Genomic DNA, 23,384 nt, shown 5'->3' with positions numbered 1-23,384 from the left:
ACTGATGCTGAAGCTGAAGCTCCAATACTTTGGCCACCTGATGTGAAGAGCCAATGCACTGGAAAAGACTCTAGTGATGGGAAAGATTGAGGGCAAGAGGAGAAGGGGACGACAGAAGATGAGATGGTTGGATAGCACCACCAGCTCAACGGCCATGAGTTTGAGCAAACTCTGGGATATAGTGAAGGACAGGGAAGCCTGGCATGCTGTAGTCCATGGGATCGCAAAGAGTCAGACATGATTTAGCAACTGAGCAACAACAACAAAGCAGAAACAGAGTCACAGATGTTGAAGACAAACTTATAGTTAGTTACCAAGGGATAAGGATGCGGGAGGGATAAATTGGGAGACTGGGACTGACATATACATACTATTATATATAAAATCCAAGCCAGACTTCAGCAATACGTGAACCGTAAACTTCCAGATGTTCAAGCTGGTTTTAGAAAAGGCAGAGGAACCAGAGATCAAATTGCCAACATCGCTGGATCATGGAAAAAGGAAGAGAGTTCCAGAAAAATATCTATTTCTGCTTTATTGACTATGCCAAAGCCTTTGACTGTGTGGATCACAATAAACTGTGGAAAATTCTGAAAGAGATGGGAATACCAGACCACTTGACCTGCCTCTTGAGAAACCTATATGCAGGTCAGGAAGCAACAGTTAGAACTGGACATGGAACAACAGACTGGTTCCAAATAGGAAACGGAGTACGTCAAGGTTGTATATTGTCACCCTGCTTATTTAACTTCTATGCAGAGTACATCATGAGAAATGCTGGGCTGGAGGAAGCACAAGCTGGAATCAAGATTGCCGGGAGAAATATCAATAACCTCAGATATGCAGATGACACCACCCTTATGGCAGAAAGTGAAGAGGAACTAAAAAGCCTCTTGATGAAAGTCAAAGAGGAGAGTAAAAAAGTTGGCTTAAAGCTCAACATTCAGAAAACTAGGATCATGGCATCTGGTTCCATCACTTTATGGGAAATAGATGGGGAAACAGTGTCAGACTTTATTTTCTTGGGCTCCAAAATCACTGCAGGTGGTGACTGCAGCCATGAAATTAAAAGACGCTTACTCCTTGGAAGGAAAGTTACGACCAACCTAGATAGCATATTCAAAAGCAGGCATTACTTTGCTAACAAAGGTCCATCTAGTCAAGGCTATGGTTTTTCCAGTAGTCATGTATGGATGTGAGAGCTGGACTGTGAAGAAAGCTGAGCGCCGAAGAATTGATGCTTTTGAACTGTAGTGTTGGAGAAGACTCTTGAGAGTCCCTTGGACTGCAAGGAGATCCAACCATTCCATTCTGAAGGAGATCAGCCCTGGGATTTCTTTGGAAGCAATGATGCTGAAGCTGAAACTCCAGCACTTTGGCCACCTCATGTCAAGAGTTGACTCATTGGAAAAGATTCTGATGCTGGGAGGGATTGGGGACAGGAGGAAAAGGGGATGACAGAGGATGAGATGGCTAGATGGCATCACCGACTTGATGGACATGAGTCTGAGTGAACTCTGGGAGTTGGTGATGGACAGGGAGGCCCGGTGTGCTGCGATTCATGGAGTCACAAAGAGACTCCATGACACGACTGAGACTGAACTGAACTGAGATAATTAAGAAGGACCCACTGTATATCACAGGGAACCCTACTCAATACCCTGTAATGGCCTATATGGAAAAAAGAGTCTAAAAATGGATAGATGTATATGTATAACTGATTCTCTTTGCTGTAGACCTGAATCTAACACAACACTGTAAACCAACTATACTCCAATAAAAAAATTTTTTTTGAAAGATCTATACGGAAAGAAGCATCAAAACAGGCTGATGAGTAGATGTGAAGGATGAGAGGAGGGAGGAGTCAAAGGTGAATCTTAGGTTCTTGGCTAAACTAAAGGAATGATGACACCATTTACTGAAATGTGGATGACCATGCTAGGAACATGTCTGGGAAGGTCAGACAACGTATCTGGGGCAATCTAGCTAGCTGAAATGCCCAAGAGGCATTTATTGTAGATTTCAAATGGATATAAGCCTAGATCTAGAGGGCATTTGAGGTTAAAGGTATTAATATAATTTGTATTTCTCAGCTTATATTTAGTATTTACATTCATGGGGATGGTTGAGATTAACTGGGACAGAGTGTATATGAGTAAGGAAAGAATGCTTAGCACCTAGCCATGAGAAATGTCAATATTTAAAAGCTAGGTAGAAGAAGACAATCATGCAGAGTCTATATCCAAATGGCAGTGATGGAAGGAAAATGGCATTAAAATCAATCAAATATTCTCTTTACTAGGAACTGTCTAAACTGTAGATGCTTGAGAAAATAGAAGAGATGTGATCATGCATACCCAGATATTTGGGTCAGCTTCTTTATTGCAGAAGTCATATATAAGATGCTGTTTTAATGTTCATAACAGATTTCCTATGTAACATATCTTATAATGTTCATGTGTATAAAGATTTAAACAAAACCAATACCGTTTGTATTTATTTTGTCTAGATGTAAAGCAGGCAGTATGTCACATTACACATATTGTTAAAATCCCTGCAGCATAATGTATACAGATTTGTGAATTTTGAATGATTTGAAGTTCATGAATATCTCAAGGTTGGTTTGTTTTGTCTTGTTCAAACCCTGGATATCATATTTTTGCAGTTTAATATATTTCTTGACTGGAAAGAAATGTTTAGATTTCTAGCTAGATGTAAGATTGTCAGAATAGAAGTTAAACATATAGAGAAACAAAGGTAACACATTTTGTAAAATATTAGGAAAACTTTCAAATAGTCTAGACAAATGCAAAGTGTCAGAGAAAAAAAGGTTAGCTTTGGGGAAAATTAATGTATTTTGTGGAGTGAGACATAAAACGTTGGCTTAGTACTCTATTTTTTAGAAAACACATAATGAAATTTTTTGAACAGTAATACAATAGAAATATAATACAGGGATGAAATGTATACAGGTGTTTAAATTTGATAATTTTTATCTCATATGCCATTTTCATAAAAACTGATTTTCCATAGCTGTCAAGCTGACAGGCGAGAAAGTCAACTTGCCCTTGAAAGCCAAAGACTATTTTCAGATCCTTGAGTTGTCCCATTAATCCAATCTGTTTTGCATGGTTCTTACATGCCTTTTAGAAGGCCAAGTGGCTTATATTCCTTCCTTAAAGCCTATTTACTAGCTTAGGATTCAAGGCCATCTACAATCTTGCTATATCTCACTTTAGATCTATTTTGCTTACTACCCACAATTCCCAAAGGAATCTCTATATTATTGGGTTGGCCAAAAAGTTTTCCTGGCTTTTCTGTAACACAGAAACTCCAAACTAATTTTTGGCCAACCCAATATAATATTCATTCATAGTTTTTCATTTCACTTAATTCCTACTCCAAATATTTTCCATGCATCTCTACCTCTGTTGCAATCACTGTGCCCTTGAATCGGTGGCATGTGCTTCCTTCTTTTACATAAGAAAAGGGTAAGTTGGGTTTTACAATTCTTTGTCTTCTTCACATCGCCTGGACTGGTGCCATATTGTAGACAGTAGATAATCTGTAAATGTTTCTTGGTTAATTAGATAATTTATATACAGAATCCCCTTCATGGATCACTGCCTTGTTTTGGCGAAGGGGCTTGCATAACTCAATGAAGCTATGAGTCATGCCTTGTAGGGCCACGCAAAATGGATGGGTCATAGTGGAGAGTTCTCACAAAATATGATCCACTGGAGGAGGGAATGGCAAACCACTCCAGTATTCTGGCCACAAGAACCCCATGAACTGTATAAAAAGGCAAAAAGATATAACACTGAAAGTTGAGCCCCCTGGGTTAGAAGGTGTCCAATATGCTACTGAGGAAGAGTGGAGGACAATTACTAACACCTCCAGAAAGAATGAAGCAGCTGGGCCAAAGTGGAAATGATGCTCAATTGTGGATGTGTCTGGTGATGAAAGTAAAATCCGATGCTGTAAAGAATAGTATTGCATAGGAATCTAGGTCCATTCCTGTTAGGTCCATGAATCAAGGTAAATCGGCTGTGGTCAAGCAGGAGATGGCAAGAATAAACATTGACATCTTAGGAATCAGTGAACTAAAATGGACGGGAATGGGTGGGTTTAATTCAGATGACCATTATATCTACTACTGTAAGTAGTAGCAGTTATGGGAAAGAATCCCATAGAAGAAATGGAGTAGCCCTTGTAATCAACAAAAGAGTGTGAAATGCAGTACTCAGGTGCAACCTCAAAAATGACAGAATGATTTCAGTTCATTTCCAAGGGAAACCATTCAACATCACAGTAACCCAAGTCTATGCCCCTACCCCTGATGCCAAAGAAGCTTAAATTGATCAGTTCTATGAAGACCTACAAGACCTCCTAGAACTAACATCAAAAAATGATGTCGTATTCATTATACGAGACTGGAATGCAAAAGTAGGAACTTAAGAGATACCTGGAGTAACAGGCAAGTTTGGCCTTGGAATACAAAATGAAGCAGGGTGAAGGCTAGCAAAATTCTGCCAAGAGAACACACTGGTCATAGCAAACACCCTTGTTAAAGAACACAAGAGACCACTTTATACATGGACATCAACAAATGACCAATATTGAAATCAAACTGATTACATTTTTGTACCCGAGAATGGATAAACTATATACAATCAGCAAAAGCAAGACCTGGAGCTGACTGTGGCTCAGATCATCAGCTCCTTACAGCAAAATTCAGGCTTAAAACTAAAGGAAGTAGTAAAACCACTAGGGCAGTCAGATACTAGCTCCATCAAATCCCCTATGATTATATAGTAGCTGCTGCTGCTAAGTCACTTCAGTCGTGTCCGACTCTGTGCGACCCCATAGATGGCAGCCCACCAGCCTCCCCTGGGATTCTCCAGGCAAGAACACTGGAGTGGGTTGCCATTTCTTTCTCCAATGCATGAGAGTGAAAAGTGAAAGTGAAGTCGCTCTGTCGCGTCTGACTCTTAGCAACCCCATGGACTGCAGCCTACCAGGCTCCTCTGCCCATGGGATTTTCCAGGCAAGAGCACTGGAGTGGGTTGCCATTGCCTTCTCCTTATACAGTGGAGGTTACAAATAGACTCAAGGGATTAGATCTAGTAAATAGAGTACCTGAAGAACTATGGACAGAGGTTTATAACACTGTACAGGAGGCAGTGAACAAAACCATCCCAAAGGAAAAAAAAAATGCAAGAAGGCAAAGTGATTATCTGAGGAGGCTTTACAAATAGCTGAGGAAAGAAAAGAAGTGAAAAGCCAGGGAGAAAGGGAAAGATATATCCAACTGAATGTAGAGTTCCAGAGAATAGCAAGGAGAGACAAGATGGCGTTCTTCAATGAACAATGCAAAGAAATAGAGGAAAACAACAGATAGGGAAAGACTAGCGATCTCTTCAAGAAAACTGGAGATATCAAAGGAATATTTCATGCAAAGATGGGCACAATAAAGGGCAGAAATGGTAAAGACCTGATAGAAGCAGAAGAGATCAAGAAGAGAGGGCAAGAATACACAGAAGAACTATACAGAAAAGATCTGAATGACCTAGATGACCATGATGGTATGTCACCCAGAGCCAGACATTGTGGAGTGTGAAGTCAAGTGGGCCTTCGGAAGCACTGTTGCCAATAAAGCTAGTGGAGGTGATGGAATTCCAGCAAAGCTACAAGATGATGCTATTGAAGTGCTGCACTCATTATGTCACAAATTTGGAAAACCCCAGCAGTGGCCACAGGACTGGAAAAGGTCAATATTCATCCCAATTCCTAAGAAGGGCAGTGCTAAAGAATGTTCAAACCACCCGACAACTGCACTCACCTCCTATGCCAGTAAGGTTATGCTCAAAATCCTTCAAGCTAGGCTTTAGCAGTACATGAACCAAAAACTTCCAGATGTTCAAGCTGGGTTTAGAAAGGGCAGAGGAACCAGAGATCAAATTGCCAACATTTGCTGGATCCTAGAGGAAGCAAGGGAATTCCAGCAAAATATCTACTTCTGTTTCATTGACTACACTATAGCCTTTGACTGTGAGGATCATAACAAACTGTGGAAACTCTTAAAGAAATGGGAATATCAGACCGTCTTACCTGTCTCCTGAGAAACCTGTATGTGGGTCAAGAAGCAACAGTTAGAATCTGACATGGAACAACAGACTGGTTCAAGATTGGGAAAGGAATATGTCAAAGCTGTGTATTATCACCCTGTTTATTTAACTTATATGCAGAGCACATCATGTGAAATGCCAGGCTGGATGAGTTATAAGCTGGAATCAAGACTGAGAAATACCAACAACCTCAGATATGCAGATGATACCACTCTAATGGCAGAACGTGAAGAGGAAATAAAAAGCCTCTTGATGAGTGTTAAAGAGGAGAGTGAAAAAGCCGGCTTAAAACTCAATATTAAAAAATTATTAAATTTAAATAAATATTTAAAAACTCAATATTAAATATATATTTAATATTTTATATATATACACACACACACACACACACACAAACTAAGATCATGGCATCTGGACCCATCACTTCATGGCAAATAGAAGGGGAAAAGATAGAAGCTGTGTCAGATTTCCTTTTCTTGGGTTCTAAAATCACTGAAGATGGTGATGCTGCCATGAAATTAGATGATTGCTACTTGGCAGGAAGGCTATGACAAATCTAGACAGTGTATTGAAAAGCAAAGACATCACTTTACCAACAAAAGTCTGTATAGTCAAGGCTATGGTCTTTCCAGTAGTCATGCATGTGAGAGTTGGACCATAAAGAAGGCAGAGCACCAAAGAATTGATGCTTTCAAACTGTGGTGTTGCAGAAGACTCTTGAGAGTCCTTTGGACAGCAAGAAGATCAAACCAGTCAATCCTAAAGGAAATCAACCCTGAATACTCATTGGAAGGGCTGATGCTGAAGCTCCAATACTTTGGCCACTGATGCAAACAGCTGACTCACTGGAAAAGACCTTGATGTTGGGAAAGATTGAAGGCAGAGGAGAAGAGGGTGACAGAGGATGCGATGGCTGGATAGCATCACCGATTCAATGGACATGAACTTGGGCAAACTCCAGGAGATGGTGAGGGTCAGGGAGGCCTGGCATGCTGCAGTCCATGGGGTCGCAACGAGTCAGACATGACTCGGGGACTGAATATACACACATACATACAGAATGCTTTTGATGAGAAGGATAAATGAACATAATCAAAGAATCTAGTGGAGTTAAATTTGCCTTCAAAATTTACATCTTTTGTACAATTTCACACTAACTCCCACAAAGAAAGAAAGCAGTGTCAGCAGTCACCTCCTAGATTCCTTGTTTTTCCCTCAAATAATTTCATGAGTAAAAATGTCCTGGTCAGTCCCTGGTGTTTTTCCAGAAAGAGGGATCTCCTAACATTTGCAGCATGCATAAAGGGAATCTTATTTGAGAATGTAAGGAGTTGGCAATCATAGATAGATGATAGATTTTCAGGAGATGTTTCTTTTTTCCTCCAATTTTTCCAAATGTTTTTTAGACTGAACTTCTAGTGGCTAGGTAAAAATGGAGTCCACTTAACCAAGAGATGGGATGTATAGTGGATGCTGTCATTTGACACCTAGATCCTCCCTTCAGGATGGAGAGAACTGAAAACCTTCGCTGCTCGGACTACTGGGTACTAACATTTCATAGCTGAGTCCTTATGTGAAAATCACCCTTGGCCGAAGGTCATCACTTGGTTCAGTGTTATGTCTCCACCACAAGGGAAGCCTGCCTCCAGTGCTGATCAAAGAGGGAATATACAGGACTGTTCCCCTTGCCTCAGTGAGGGACAGCTCTGTAGGAATCTCCATCCAAGAACTCCCAGAGGATCAATCTGAGGTCCGTGCTGCCTTGCCCTGTGCTCAATCCTGCTTCTTTTACTCCCCTGCATGTGTAATTCCCAAGACCAATCCCCACTAAATCTCAAGCACACAAATCTCCAATTTAGAGTCTGTTTCCAGGGAACCAAGCTAAGACAGCACACATTCATAACCGACACGAATACCAGTCGGCTCTCACTCTCGCCTCTGCGTGCTGGAGACATTCCTACGCGTGAGACTGTGAGCCTCTCGGAGCTCAGTTTCTTTTCTGTTTTCTGCTATCTGCCTCAAATTTATGGAAATTAATCTCAGTATTTTAGGGATGTATTCAATAGTTCTCTAAAAAGTTATTTATGCCTTCTGTACTTCTGGAGCAGTAGCTTGGCTTAAAAGAATAAGCAAGGACTCAGAAAACTCAGGATTATACTTTATACATCATACTTTTTACTCTTAACTTTTCCATGTCTCAGTGTTTACACTTACAAGTCAGCTTAGTGGCATCTACCCTGTGGATTTCTGATGATATTCCAAATGAGATTAGATATAAAAATAAACCAATAAATTAGAAATAGGTTATCACTTATAAACATGATAATATTTTTAAAAGAAAATACCAATTATTAAAAATAATAGGTGAATTTTTCACGATCATGCATTTTTAAATGAACCTTTTCTGATTTTTCTCAATCCGAATTTGTATATGAGTTAAATGTATAAAAATCGAGTGTCAGAAGACTTACAATACAGTTCAGTTGCTCAGTCATGTCCGACTCTTTGCAACCCCATGGACTGCAGCACGCCAGGCCTCCCTGTCCATCACCAGCTCCTGAAGCTTGCTCAAACTCATGTCCATCGAGTCAGTGATGCCATCCAGCCATCTCATCCTCTGCTGTCCCCTTCTCCTCCTGCCTTCAATCTTTCCCAGCATCAGGGACTTTTTCGATGAAAGAAGACTTTAGAGATGGTCCATTCAAATTCTCTTTCTCACAGATGAAATGGAGGTAACACAAAGGCCTATTGTTATACGATTAATTAGAAAAAGGTTCACAACTAGACATGGGGGGGGGGGGGCATTTCCCTACTTCTTTGTAGCTATTTTTTTAACTTACAATGATCACAGAAATTTGGCAATTATGTTTGACTTGTCATCCTTACCTACCAGTATTTACTGCTTTGTAAAAATTATTCCATTCTTCCATTTTGAATAATTTTCAGCTTTGTTTTCTTTTCCATTTCCATCTTTCCCTTCTTATTGAAATACAGCCTATCAAAATGAGCGTACCCAGGACTGTACTGAATATTGTCTCCAAAAAGAGCAAGCAAGCCCTTTAATATAAAATTGACACAGTACTAAACATAGACTTAATTCAGTAAATTGACATCTTGGCAAATGCTCTTTTTACCTCTGTGGACATTTTGGTGCACATGTGTGAGTGCATGTCTTTGCATTTTAACGAATGGAAGGTTTACTTTGCCACAAAAGCACTCTGAATAAGAAAATAAGTCACACTTGCCATGTAGAAGCAGGAGCGATGGGACTGGTTATAGCTGACTTCTGTCTCTGATTTCTCCATTCCCATTATTCTGTTTGACATTTCTGAAGCCAGTTTTAACATTTTAGTAGAGTCATAAATAATGGCAATAACCCAGAAAGGTTGGAATATACAAGACTGGAGAAGAGAGATAAATAACATATGTATGATCTTACATTCAAAGGGCAAGGGGGCATTAAATATTGGGCGAACCCAATTCCAAGCAGAACACACTTGAGAGACTGGGGAAAAAATACATGGATGTCTCTAGCCCTCAATTCAATAGGAGGGTGGGTCCTTCCTAGTCTTGAGGGTGTTCTCCCAGACTTTTGCATTAAATGACAATGAATGCCATTCAGGCAAGCTTACGGTGATGAGGGGTCTGTCCCTGGCCTGCCTACTATTCTAAAGCTGGGGCCACCGCATGGAACAACTGCAGGAACAACTTGCACAAGGGACAACCCTCACCTCTGCCTTTGCTCTATGACCCGTTCTGTCCCCCTCCAGCCCACACAGCCCACTGCAGTCCCGCATTAAACCTGGTAAAAAGAAAAAGGAAAAAAGATTTCCACTTGTTCTCATTTTATTTTCTCTTGATTATCCTTTCTTGTGTTTATTTTTGAGGAGCAGACATTTAAAATTTAGATTTTCCTCTTTCACGACAATGCAAAACATTCGCAACTCATTCACAATTTATAAACTCAGCAAATGTAGGCACTTCTGGGCATTGCCTGCTTGTTTGTTTTCAAATCTGGTTAAGAAAATGGCTCTGGATGGTTTCTGTCGGAGCTTGAAGGGCAGCAGAGTCTTGTCTCTGGTTCCCAGACAGTGTAACTAAAGATTCTGAGATGATTCACTACTCTTATTCCATGAAGTGAGTGATTTCTGGGCAAGTTACTGTTTCCCTGTGAGAAATAATAGCCAGCGTCTTAGATAAAGCTAAAGTAAGGCAGCAATGGAGCCTCTGATTTCCTTGGAATCTAAAATCTTACCTGAAGGTTGTTTACCAAAGGGCTAGAACCCAGATGAGGATTGATTTAAGAAGCAAGACTGCCGAGGTGACAACACACAGTTGGGAAGCCTAAGACAAGCCCTGTCTGATAAGGATGATGATCTGATTGGTAAATCTGAAGGTGGAACTGTCAGGATTGAGAGGCGATTAGAAGTAAATGATGATAAAGATTACAGAGAACAAAACACCGCTTTCTTGTCTGAGTAATGACAAGAATACGAAACCAGAAGCTTCAGTTGACATTCTCGTCCTGGTGCAGAGAAGAGGACGGGGACTCAGGTACACACTAAGCCATCCAGCGCATCTCCATGCCACTGGACCCCAAACCAGATCATTACATTCCTTCTTTTCTTTCCAATTCACCTTTCATCAAAAAGCTGTGTGACCCATCGTCAATAAAACCAACAAAGATGGCTGGGAAGTAAGTCTCCAGACATCTCAAGCCTTCTCAAACCAAGGAAATAATACATTTCAACCACTCATACTGATTTTTTTTTTTTTTTTTTTTTTGAATGCCAAGCTTTGCAGCTCAGCTGTCAGAGCAGTGAAGTGAAAAATAAAATTAGGGGCCAAATGCCTAAACCCTCAAGAAATGTCATGGAGAAGAAGCAAAACAAGTAAAAGGTTTTCCTTATTATTATTTTCTTAATGTTTAAATATATGGATTTTGTTATCAGTACTCTGAAAATGAAATCAGTGACCCATTGGACCAAATGCTTATGTTTAAGAAATGCCTTGAACTTTAAATAAACACCATTTTCTTTTCTCTTGGATTAATTTACTTGCAGATGTGTGACTCAGTTCAGGAATATATACCCAGCTGAGAAATACAGACAAGGGCAGGGCAGAACCTAATTTTCTTACTATTCAGACTTTATTAAACAGACAACATAGCTTTCAAAAGAAACATGAACTTCTCTTTCTTATTCACTTCAGGGACAGAGGGATGGAATTAAAGGCAGAATTCAGTTTCCTCCAGTGACCACAAAATAGCATTTTAAAATCTTGTAGTATTTTGTATTTGCTCGTTTTGATTTTTTTTCTTCTTTAGCTTGGTAGTCGTGTGCATTTCTAAGCAGCCCAGTCTTGCAGCCTCCTTGGTCCTGCACTTAGTAGCAGTCAGAATGCATTAACTGGATTGTGCAACTACAGGGAATTCACGACACCTCTCTGGGCCTTACATTTTCTCTTTAAACTCAGTGAGTTTCACTAAATCATGTCCTGTTCCAGTGTCTGGTCTATTTTCTAGGTCTTTGTAGGTTTGCTTGTCTCCGTGGGGGAAGATGGAATCTCTTACTACGGCCCCAGATACTAGAGGATCAGCTAATTAATGGGCCATAGCTGGAGAGAACAGTCCTGTTGATTTGTGAAAGAGACTGAGGGTGGTGAATCTGGTCTAGAGTCCTTGGAATCTAATGGCTCTTTTCCCCTTTTTCCCATTAGATGGTTTTTTCCTGTTTGTGGTTTAGTGCTCTGCAGATCTGTACTTCACTGTGACCAGTAACTAAAGCAAAAGGCATTATCATTTCCATGAATAATTAGAAAACAAACTGAAAAATTAAATGCATGCCTGGATCGTCCCATCCTAGAACAGCAGGGAAAATATTTACATTGGATGTTGAGCCCATGTCAGATGAACAAACAGCGACCAAACAGCGACTACAGGGTAGTCATTGTCCTCGCTATACACTGTCCCCTTGTTTTGATTCAATAGTTTGTTAGACTGTTGATGTTCAGTCATTAAGTTGTGTCTGACTCTTTGAGACCCCCATGGACTACAGCTGTTTTTATACTCTCTTCAATGTGACTGAGAAACCACTCAAGTTTTAAAAACTATTCCCGAAATAACTCAAAGCCATCTAAAATGGTTTCTTGATTTAGACTTCCCAGACACATAAAACCTACATCATAATCTAACATAATCTAACAAGTAAAGAATCCGTCTGCAATGCAGGAGACGCTGGTTCAATTCCTGTGTCAGGAAGATCCTCTGGAGAAGGGATAGGCTACCCACTCCAGTATTCTTGGGCTTCCCTGGTGGCTCAGATGGTGAAGAATCTGCCTGCACTGTGGGAGACCTGGGTTCGATCCCTGGGTTGGGAAGATTCCCTGGAGAAAGGCATGGCAATACACTCCAGTATTCTTGTCCGGAGAATCCCCATGGACAGAAGAACCTGGGGGTACAGTCCATGGGGTCACAAAGAGCTGGACATGACTGAGCGACTAAGCACAGCACGGACTGCAGGGCAATTTGTTAAATATGTTAACATTATTTAAAATAATATTTTGCTGTCGTACAATAAGTATAATTTTAAATTGTGTTTGTCAAAGAATTATTATTTATAAATAAACCTCTTAGTGAAATAACTTTTGTTTATTACTAAAGCTAAACATTGTCCCTGTTTAAATAGAACAAAGTAAAAGATTTAAGAGGTGTGTCCATTTCCTAAGGCTGCTGCAACAAATTGCCACACACCAGTTGACCTAAAACAATAGAAATTTATTCTCTCGTGGTTCTGGAGTCTGGAAGTCCAGGATCAGGCAGGGGCAGGACCACTGGCCCTGAAGACTCTCGGGGAGAATCCTCACCTGGCTCTCATGTAGCCTCCCGTGGCTGCCCGGCCGTCCTGCCCATTCCTTGGCTTGCCTAAGCATCATTCCAAACTGTGTCTCCATCCTTCATCACTGCTTTTACATCATCATCTCCTCTATGTCTCTGTCTTCTCCTTTTCAGTCTCTTAAAAGGACATCCCTCACTGAATTTAAGCCCTACCCTAGTCCAGAAATGATTTCGTCTCAAGATCTTGACTTATATCTACATAGACCCTTATTACACACAGGTTCAATTCTGAGGTTTCAGGTTGACATGTCTCTTGGGAGGTTACCATAAACTTTGGTTTGGGCTGATAGAACACATTAGAATAGACTGGGTGGCTTAAACAACGCACATTTCTCTCTCACAGTTCTAGAGGCTGGGAAGCCCAAAGTCAAGGTGTCAGCAGATCCAGGACTGCTTCCTGGTTTGCTGACAGCCTCTTCCTGCTGTGTCCACACATGGTGAGGAGCCAAGACAGGAGGCAAGCGCTGTAACGTCCCTGCTTATAAGGGCTCCAGCCTCATGACTTAATTATCCCCCCACCCTCCCCCAAATACGATCACATTGGAGATTAAGCTTTCAACACATAAGTTGAGGGGGGCAGACATGAACATTCAGACCATAACACCATTCAACTCACTATATAAGGGAAGGTCGTAGAACTCAGATGAAGAACTAGCAGCTGGGCCTCAGAAACCACGGGAAAGAGCAGCTGGCAATTTCCTTGGAAACCAAGCTCATGCTCTCAGTCATCCTCCATCTCCCTCTGGGGCTGCCTGGGTCCTTCATCTGTTTCTCTCTGCCCATCAGCTTCCATCATTTTTCTCTTCATGGCAGAAGAGGACCCTGTAGATCTTGGTTTTACATGCCTTGAGCTCAAGAGGCCCGAAGAGTGACTGGCCTGTCTCAATCCTACTTTTCTAAAACAAAATGGTGTCACGGGCCAGTGTAGATCAAGCACCTCTCATGGGTCCCTTCAGCTATAGTTAGGGGCGTGGTCAGGTGAGCGAAGTTCGGGAAGGGAAAGGCATTAAATCAAGTCACAATGGCCTGGAGATTAATAATAAATAAGAAGTTTTATATTCTCTTTGATGTGACTGAGAAATCATTTAAGTTTTTAAAACTATTCCCCAAATAATTCAAAGCCATCTAAAATGGTTTCTAGATTTAGACTTCCAAGACACATAAAACCTACATCGTAATCTAACTATAGACTTGAGTGTTCTATTATCAGTCTGGGTCTGCAAGGACTGTCAAGGTAGTTACAGTGACTTTTCATAAAAATCTTTAAGAAAACCCCAGGCTGGGAGTTAGATACAAACGATTACATTTAGAACGGATACACAGCTAGTCCTACTGTATAGAACAGGTAACTATATACAGTCTCCTGGGATAAGCCATAATGAAAAAGAATATAAAAAAGAATGTATATATGTGTATAACTGAGTCACTTTGCTTTATAGCATAAATTAACACAACACTGCAAATCAGATAAACTTCAATAAAAAATTAATTAAAAAAAAGAAAATCCCAAGCTGTACTGCCGGCCAACTAGGAAACACATTAAACTTTGATCCAAAGGTTTTTTTTAGTTCCATGAAAATTCCTGGGTATATATTTGAGTAGGAGGCTAAGGGGCCAATGAGAGGCAAGCTCTTTCTTTTGAAAAGAGGTTTCTACTTGGCAGTAATGAGAGAACATACCCTGAGAAAGAGGGTGTATATGTGCCTGGAGGTGTGGTGGCCAGGCGTGCATGTGCTAATTGCCGTGGCAGGATGGGGGTTACTCAGAAAACTGGTGAGAGAGGAAAACTGGAAGTGATGAACTGGTTGGAAACTGAAAAATGTCATGGAGACAGAGTTAAATATGATGATCGCAAGTGAGTAAGTTCTCCTTTCCTTTGACAAATCAGTGAGCCTTCAGAGCAGTGTGAAACTCGAGTTTCAGACATGAAACGCAAACACTTAGGAGCGTGAGGGGCTGGCACTTGGGTGCAGCTTCCAGATCTCAGAAGGCTGGGAGGATAAACAACTTTAGGAATCTTAGCATGAAATTTTGGTACTGGAGAAATCTGAAGAATAAAAGCACTACAAGTTCAGATCTCATACACTAGAACTGGCATGTATGAGGTAGGAAACCGGCTGGCATGGGAAAAGAGGGTTTGTTGATTTCATGTACCAAGTGCTGGAATAATGCTATGTGTCTTGACTGAACTTACCAGGAGAAAACGTGATGAGATAAGCTATCCTGTTACTGAGATAGGACCAGAAATGAAAGACACAGGGCTTGGTAAGGTCTACAGAGTAGACCTTTGATGTTAGATGACCTGACAATTAATTATAAAAGATTATGCTACTTTTCTGAATAAATCTGTATAACAGTGGTTTACTATAGTGGTAATATAGTATGGACTGAATTGTTCACCACCACCCTCCCCCAGTTTCTATAATTAAGCCCAGCCTTAACCTCTGATGTGACTGTATTTGGAGACTGAGTTTCAGGGGGTTATTAGGGGCTTCTCAGTGGTGAAGAATCCACCTGCCAATGCAGGAGCCTCAGGAGACATGGGTTTGATCCTTCGAGTTGGGAGGATCTCCTGGAGGAGGAAATGGCAACCCACTCCAGTATTCTCGCCTGGACAATCCCGTAAACAAAGGAGTCTGGTGGGCTCTAGGAGATGGGGTTGCAAAGAGTCGGACACAACTGAGCAACTGAGCATGTACGCACACACAGGTTAAATGAGACCATGAATGTGTGGCCCTAATCTGATAGGATTGGTGGCTTTATAAGAAGAGTCTCTCTCACTCTTTGTCTCTCTCCATTCACCAAGGAAAGGTCACGTTAGGCCACAGTTGTACAGGCCAGCAAGACGGCTCTTCTGACCCTGTGGGACTTTGATCAGGAACTTATAGCCTCTAGAAATATGAGGAAATAAATTTCTGTTGTTTAGCCCACCCAGTCCATGGAATTTTATTGTAGCAGCTAATAAAGACCAATGCATACAGCCATAAACATCATATTTGTATACATATATATGTTTACATATTTTTTCTTTATGTTATCAAGTTACTCTCACATAAGGCTCATATTTGGAGTAAAAAGATCACCTACTGTTATTTTCTTTTTTGGATGAATGTAGCATTTTGTGGGTAACTGGATTTCGGTCGACAAAATTCAGAATCAAATTGCCAGCATGATAGCAGGGTAAATCACAAAGGCTGGGGGGTGGAGATGGAGCTGCTCTGTGGTTAGAGATACAGATGAGCAGTGACACGCTAACAACTCTTGGCTCTTCTCCTAACTGAATGTGTAGCCTTGTTGATTGTTGGTTTCCATTAAGAATCCAGAGGGGCACTGACATCTGCCCATATCTGTGTAAATTTTTGGCATGTCTCTCCTGAATGGATATTAAAAAAGCTGTGAAACACCAGGAAACTGAGATACTCTGTCCAAGCAAGACCCCACCTGGTGAGAACCACGCCTACATCTGTAGCTAAATATCAGGGACTTCATCTCATTTTGCAGTGGTTGCTTACGTGTGGTTTCTTACAGCTGAACTCTAGCCCACCTTAAATACACTTTCCAATTCCTTTGTCCATGATGGTTCTTCACTGGGGCCAAGTGAGTGCTGTTTCAATACAGATAATATGGGGATTTTTCTGAGGATTCTGAAATATTTGAAGTTTTGGGAGCTATTCGTTCCCAAACCCCTCTCTTAGCAAAGATGTAAGAAGAAAGTGGGGACAGCAATTACAGATCAAATAAGGGTGGTAGGTACTATAGACTTGGTATGTATGGGAAGTTTGAGGATAAGAGACCAAAAACCAAGTTTGCAAAAGCAGCTTCAGGGGCTTCCCTGGTGGCTCAGTGGTAAAGAATCCACTTGCCAATGTAGGAGACACGGGTTCGATCCTTGATCTGGGAAGATCCCACATGTCATGGACAACTAAGCCTGTTTGCCCCAACTACTGAGCCTGTGCTCTAGAGCCCGGGAGCCGCAACTACTGAAGCCCAACCATCTGAGAGCCCGTGCGCCGCATCAAGAGAAGCCACTGCTATGAGAAGCTCGCACGCTGCAGCTACAGAGTAGCCCCCACTTGCCACGACCAGAGAAAAGACCGCACAGCAATGAAGACCCAGCACAGCCAAAAGTAATATAGGTAAGTAAATAAATAAAATTATATTTAAAAAAAAACCCTTCAGTGGTTAAACATTTATAAGATGTTTAACAAGGAAGCCAACTTAGAAGGGACTGTTTAAATCGCTCAGATACTAGAAAGCTGGGTAGAACACAACTGTGTTGAATTTGCATTTTCGATCTGTACGTTAGCCATATTTGCCAGCTCCTTATCTGTTATGAAGGCGGAGTGGATGTGCTTTTCTTTGAGCATGCGTTTCACTTGCCTTTCATTGAGTCAAAGTTCTCTGGCAAACAGGGATCCATTCAAGTGTTACTCCCTGATCCAAGAACAGTAACAGGTAGGACTTCTTGAGTCTTGTCTAATCACGTAATAATTCACCAAATCCTCACAACAATCATAGGAGACAGTCAACAGTAGCATTTCGCATCTGGGGACACTGAGGCTTGGAGAAGCTCAGGAACTTGTCCAAACTGCACACACGTCGTAAAAGTAACAGAGCAAGGATGTGACTCTGATTAGTTCCACATGCCTCTACCATTAGCTCCTGGTGCCACTTTAGCAAACCAACTAGCACAGTACATAGTTCTACTGATACTACACATGATAGTCTAACGTTTGCAACTTAAATCCAAAATAACACTTTTCTCCCCTTATATTCTGAGGCTGTAGTCATCTAATTCATTTCTACAGATCAGTATATTTCTATCATAAATATACTGATGCCAATGTAGCATCTAGGCATGAAAATGGAATATATTGACATTACCTCCAACCACCCAAATTTGGCCAGTGGATTAAAGAGTACTATGGCTTCTTCCTGTCCTCCTGACCCTATATAAAGTATAAGAAAACATCCATGACGACATATATCCAACTCACAGATGTCTTACCTTTCCTTGAAAGCTCTCCGGTGCCTCAAGCTTGAACACATAGAAGCCACATGATGCTGAAGAGAAATCATAAGAAGACGGCTGGAGTGTGAGAGGGCTATGTGTATGGGAGCTGTGCACCGGGAACAAGGAGGCTGGGCCACAGTGGGCGTCTGGGATGGGAGCTCATCACAGCACCTAGAGACAAGCAGATGGCATTTGTGTGTCAGAACTGAAGTCTGCTAAGCCTGTTAGAGGAACTGCAGCCTGTTACATGAGCCTGTTACTCCAAACATACTTTGGAGTCAGAAGGTGGGCTGTGTGGGCCAGCCATGGGGCACTCTTGGGAGAGGGCAGTCTTCTTAGTTAATCCAAATCTCATCTCCAGCTATGCTCCAGAGACCCTGTGTGCTACCCTGAGTTAGAATCCCGAGTTCCCAGTAATGAAAATAGGATGAAACGACTGACGGACTTGGCTTTTCAGAAGCATGCAGACTTCCCTGTATCCACCTGCTCGCTGCTCTCCTCCAGCGAGTCAGGAAAGCTAGAGGATCAGTGTTCAAAGCAATGTCTCCTGTGCCTGCCCTTCGGAGGACACACCACAGCTTCCTTTGGAAGCATCTATGGCGTCTGACATCCAAAGTTTAATGTGGACAGAATATGTAAAGATGTAAACAGTGGAAGTTTTTATTTGAAGCCTGGGAATGGGGCTTCACAGCTTTGTCTCCTAGTTAGGAGTATTTTCAAGGTTGCCACTTGAATGCCTATGCAGGGAAGAGAAAAAAAGGAGGGTGTGGAGGAAGAAATGACAGGGGCAAATCTCGATAAAAGCGTGATTCACTCACAATCAATAGGAGAAAAGACATTACCAGCTGCATATATTAGCACGTTATTAACACACCCACTCAGGTTTTGAAATATCCATTTAAAATAACTTAATTAAAACCCAGTTATAGAAACTTTCCACCCTAACAATGAAACATCTATTTTATGATCATTCTACATGTCAGTGGACTTTAATTTTTAAAGGTGAACTGCAACTTTTAAAAGGAGCACTAAAAGGGGAAACTCACATAATAATCATACTGTCTCAGATATTTTTGCCTTGATTTGAGAACACGAATTCTGGTTGTCCTCTCTAATACAGGGAAAACAGAAAGCATTCTAAGCATTTTAATCTTAGGCGTATTAAGCAAGTAAGCTACAAAAATTTGTGTTTTAACAACTGTATAAGAAATTAATTTAAAAATATATACATAGTATGCATGATGTTTTTATAAGATGCCATCCAATTGTAACTTCTAAGATGTATTTGTACATAAAAAATTTACTGAGCATTTTAGAAACCCTGAGAGATGCAGTAATATGAATATAAAGCAAGATTCTAGAAAATCACTTCAATTTTTGTATTTTGGGCCAGAGTCCTTGTTCATCAACATAATGGTGAGCCAGACCTCATGATGTGATAACGGTGCCTTTTGTTGCTGGCCTGCACATAACTTGGTGCCTCATAATCCTCTGCTTGGCATAGTCCTGAATCTGGTTCAGCATCCATGAGTGTGCTATCCAGCCTCCCCTCTGGGAGCCAGCATCTGCCACAGCTTCCGTGGATAGGAAGTTATCCTACACTGCCTAGTGAATCCCACTAGATGGTAGGCTCCTTTCTATTTCTTTAGACTGTGCATGTTAGGACTTCAGAATTAAGAACAGAATTCTAAACCAAAAGCCAAGTCGTGCCAGCGCCTATGTTACCCGCGTTCTCGGTTGCAGCAGCTCCTGGGCTGTTTACCTCTGTTGTTTTCATGCTGTCGATGGCGCTGTCATTGCTTCTGCCAGGACTAACGCGCAGGTGGAAGGATTATAAGCAAACTTTGAAAAGAAGGATTTATGCTTTCAATGTTAATGTCGATTGAGATTCTCACTTAAGAATGTCAATAACACATTTGTTTATTTCCTCCCTCAAACGCATTTTTCCTTGCATGCTATATTTGTAATATATGAGTGCACAAACACATCAATGTTTACACATTGGAAAACTGAGATTTTGAGAGTTAACACTGCCATTTGGCTCTTTGTCAGGCTTTTCCCACTCAAAAACATCTGAGTTTTTCATATTTTCTGCTTTATCAAACCCAAATGCCTCTGTCTGGTTGTCGATCCATACTGTTTCCAATCTGGCTCCTCCTACCCATCAAACTGCACAGTCTTTGAGTTCTAGTGTGCATGCTTCTCTTCACCTGTGTTCACCTTCACCAATCTCCAGGCAACTCTCTCAATTCAAAGATCAAGCATTCTCTCAAACACATTGTTCCTTACACACTCAACTGTCTAATTCAGCGCTTATTCTGGTATTTAGCTATACACGGCATCAATGTATAATGCAATGCTCTTTTTTAATTATTTTCGATGTGTCAGTTTATTTCCCTCAACTCTTCTGGAAGCATAAACAATTAAATCATGAAGAGGTAAGTGTGAAGTTCAAAAACAAAGTGTTCGCGGTGCCATTTCCTGGCTTGGATGCCGAGTGGGTTAGGATGCTTGAAGGTAGAAGGCGACTCCAGAGCGTGCTGGTTTCTGGCAAGGAAATCAATAGTAACTTCCTCTCTTAGCAGCGGTCCCATCCTACACATATGTAGACCCTCACCCTACCAAGGGGCTTCCCTGGTGGCTCAGCAGTAAAGAATCCATCTGCAGTGCAGGAGACATAAGAGAGGTGCGTTCAATCCCTGGATCAGGAAGATCCCCTGGAGGAGGGCATGCAACCCATTCCAGTATTCTTCCCTGGAGAATCCCACAGACAGAGGAGCCTAGTGGGGTACAGTCCATGGGGTCGCAAAGAGTCGATCATGACTAAGCAACTAACACTTTCACAAGATTGAAAATAAAAACAAGAAAAGCTTTAGATTTTTTAAAACGGGTTGCAAAGAGTTGGACACAGACAACTGAAGCGACTTAGCAAGCAGGCAGCTATCCTACCAAGGAAGTAGCTTTCTGCTCTGGCTGGGTCCTGAGAAATCCAGGCTGAGGAAGCACAGAGAGGAACAGGAGTCTCTGATCAATGGAGGATTTTCCATTGTTAGAATCTCATTGCTCCAGGAGTTGTTTCAAAGATACAGCCAAAAGAATTTAAGTCTGCCCTTACTTTTCAATCCAGATGGGAAAAAAAAAAAAAGGAAGCATTCATGAAATACAAATCTAAGATGACTTTTTTTACATTGTATTTGCTTCCTGGAAATGGGATAGCAAAGGCTACAATACAATGTTTATAGAATTTTAATTTATTAAGTTGTAAATAAAATGCATGCCTTTGAAATGCATTTATCATTTTATAAAGTTTCATAGAGTTCACCTCTATACTCAGATTTTTTTGCCTAGATCTATCCAGACACCTTTAAACTTTCATATATTTTAATCTTCAGTGAGAAATACCGAAGTGAAATAGGTCATTTCTTTCCATGGTGGGGCTGATGGCTGACTCCAAGCTGTGACCAAATGATTGCCCTTTGAGGCCAGATGAGAAATATGTACATGGACTTATTTTTCCTTATGTGTATCCTCAAGAGTCCATTAATAATTCTACTTTCATAATGATGAGAGTTAACTTTAGAACCATTTTAGTAAAAAAAAAAAAAAAAACACAAAAGACTAAGAGAGAGGTCTTTATCTCTTCAAGCTGACAACTTTGGCTGTGGAATTTTTTAAAATATTAGAGGACAATAATGTGTGTTTGGGAGGAAAAATGTGGGCTGACTCAGAATCCTGTAGCTAAAACATCTCCATTTGTCTTTATAAAGTCTATATTCTGAAATATATTCCAACTGTTGGAAACTTTTAGTTCAAATCAATTTGAGTTTTTCTGCTCAAAGTCATTAATTCAGTCTGTCAGACTCAGATCGTCTCTTTCTTAACAAAGTGGAACATAAAGAACTCAGATTTTCCGAAGAAAATTAAAGAGTGGTAGATAAGGTCCTTATACATAATTTCTAATATATATTTATGCTCACTCTACAGCCTGCACTGTGCCAAATTCTTTGCCTGCATCATCTCATTTTATCTTCATAGCCATCCCATGAGGTAAAGACAATTAGCATGACCATTTTCTGAGGAGAGGACTAAAGTTTGGAGGGTTTTAGTTCCTTAATGTCATAGAATTTTGTCAGGTCCAAAATTCACACCTGGACATTTTGACTCTGAAGCTAAAACCTTTAATCACTATTCTATTTTGCCTCCCAGACAAAAATCAGCCTTAACTTTCAGCTTATTTTCAAGAAGATGAGAATCTTCTTGAGAACATAGTTTTATAATGAGAGCCCAGAAAGAAGCCTAAGACTTGACACCCAATTCCGACGTGTGGGTCTTTGCCCCACATCTAGCAGTTCCTTGACACCAACTGGGTGTCCTATAAATTCAACTCAATTGTGACACCATCTGTACCAGCCAATGGTGTTGAAGCTCCAGGTCGAGGGCTCAGGCCTACAAGGCTGCCCTCCACTCCAGATGTCCATGGCAAATCCAAGTCGTCACCCGTGCTTCTGACCGATGGGCTACAGATGGGAAGTTCCAACCTCCTCCTCATTGGCTTCAATTAATTTGTTAGAGGGGCTCATGGAACCCAGAGAATCATCTTACCTACCAGATGATAGATAATAAAATAACTCAGGAATAGCCAAACTGAAGACATATATAGAGCAAGTGTGGAAAAAGGCATGGAGCTCCTGTCCTCTCTGCAAGAGCATCACTACCCCCAAACCTCCATGTCCTCCCCAACCCAAGAGCCCACCAAACTCCAACTATCTTTTTAAGGAGGCTTCATTGCAGACAGGATTGATTAAATTATTGGCCATTGCTGATCAGCTCAACCTCCAGCCCCTCCCCTCTCTCTGGGAATTCAGGGGATGAGACTGAAAGTTCCAACCTTCCAGTCACAAGACTGGTCTCTTGGAAACCAGCTCCCATCCTTGAAGTATCCAGTCACCTCATGTCCATAACAAAGGTTATCTTTACTGCTGTCAACACTGGAATTTTCAAAGGTTTTAAGAGCTCTGTGCCAGAAACTAAGACTAAATATGCATTTTTTTTTTTTTTTACCATAAATCACAATATCACAAAGCCCTGTGAACAAAGGAAAGAACTTTTCCTCTTAAAGATGAGGGGCAGCTGTAGATACACTTGGCATCCCCCCTTTCCCCAGCACATAGTCCTAAATGTCTGCTCGCTCGGGGAGTAGACTCTCCTAGGGAAAGGAGACACCCCTCGCTGAGCTAGATGATCTCCTGGTATAGGTGTATGCTCTAGCTTGTTCATTTCTTTTCATCTTTAACTCTATGGGGACAACTTAAGACTGTTTTATACACTTCCCAGATCTTCGGCATTC

At 41.1% G+C, this 23,384-nt stretch overlaps 1 long non-coding RNA gene across 1 annotated transcript in view; it reads right to left on the bottom strand.

Moving 5' to 3' along the window:
- The window catches only part of LOC129643146 (uncharacterized), a 560,931-nt gene that overhangs the window by 51,700 nt on the left and 485,847 nt on the right, over positions 1–23,384 (bottom strand). Inside the window, exon 13 of the long non-coding RNA XR_008710107.1 lies at positions 18,032–18,208. This is a non-coding gene — a long non-coding RNA (uncharacterized LOC129643146). The remainder of the gene's footprint in view (positions 1–18,031; positions 18,209–23,384) is intronic.

Source organism: Bubalus kerabau, chromosome 2 (genome assembly GCF_029407905.1).
Source record: "Bubalus kerabau isolate K-KA32 ecotype Philippines breed swamp buffalo chromosome 2, PCC_UOA_SB_1v2, whole genome shotgun sequence".
NCBI classification, from domain to species: domain Eukaryota; kingdom Metazoa; phylum Chordata; class Mammalia; order Artiodactyla; family Bovidae; genus Bubalus; species Bubalus kerabau.
The sequence above is the reverse complement of the archived record's forward strand: the minus strand, read 5'-3'. Positions and strand labels throughout refer to the sequence as shown.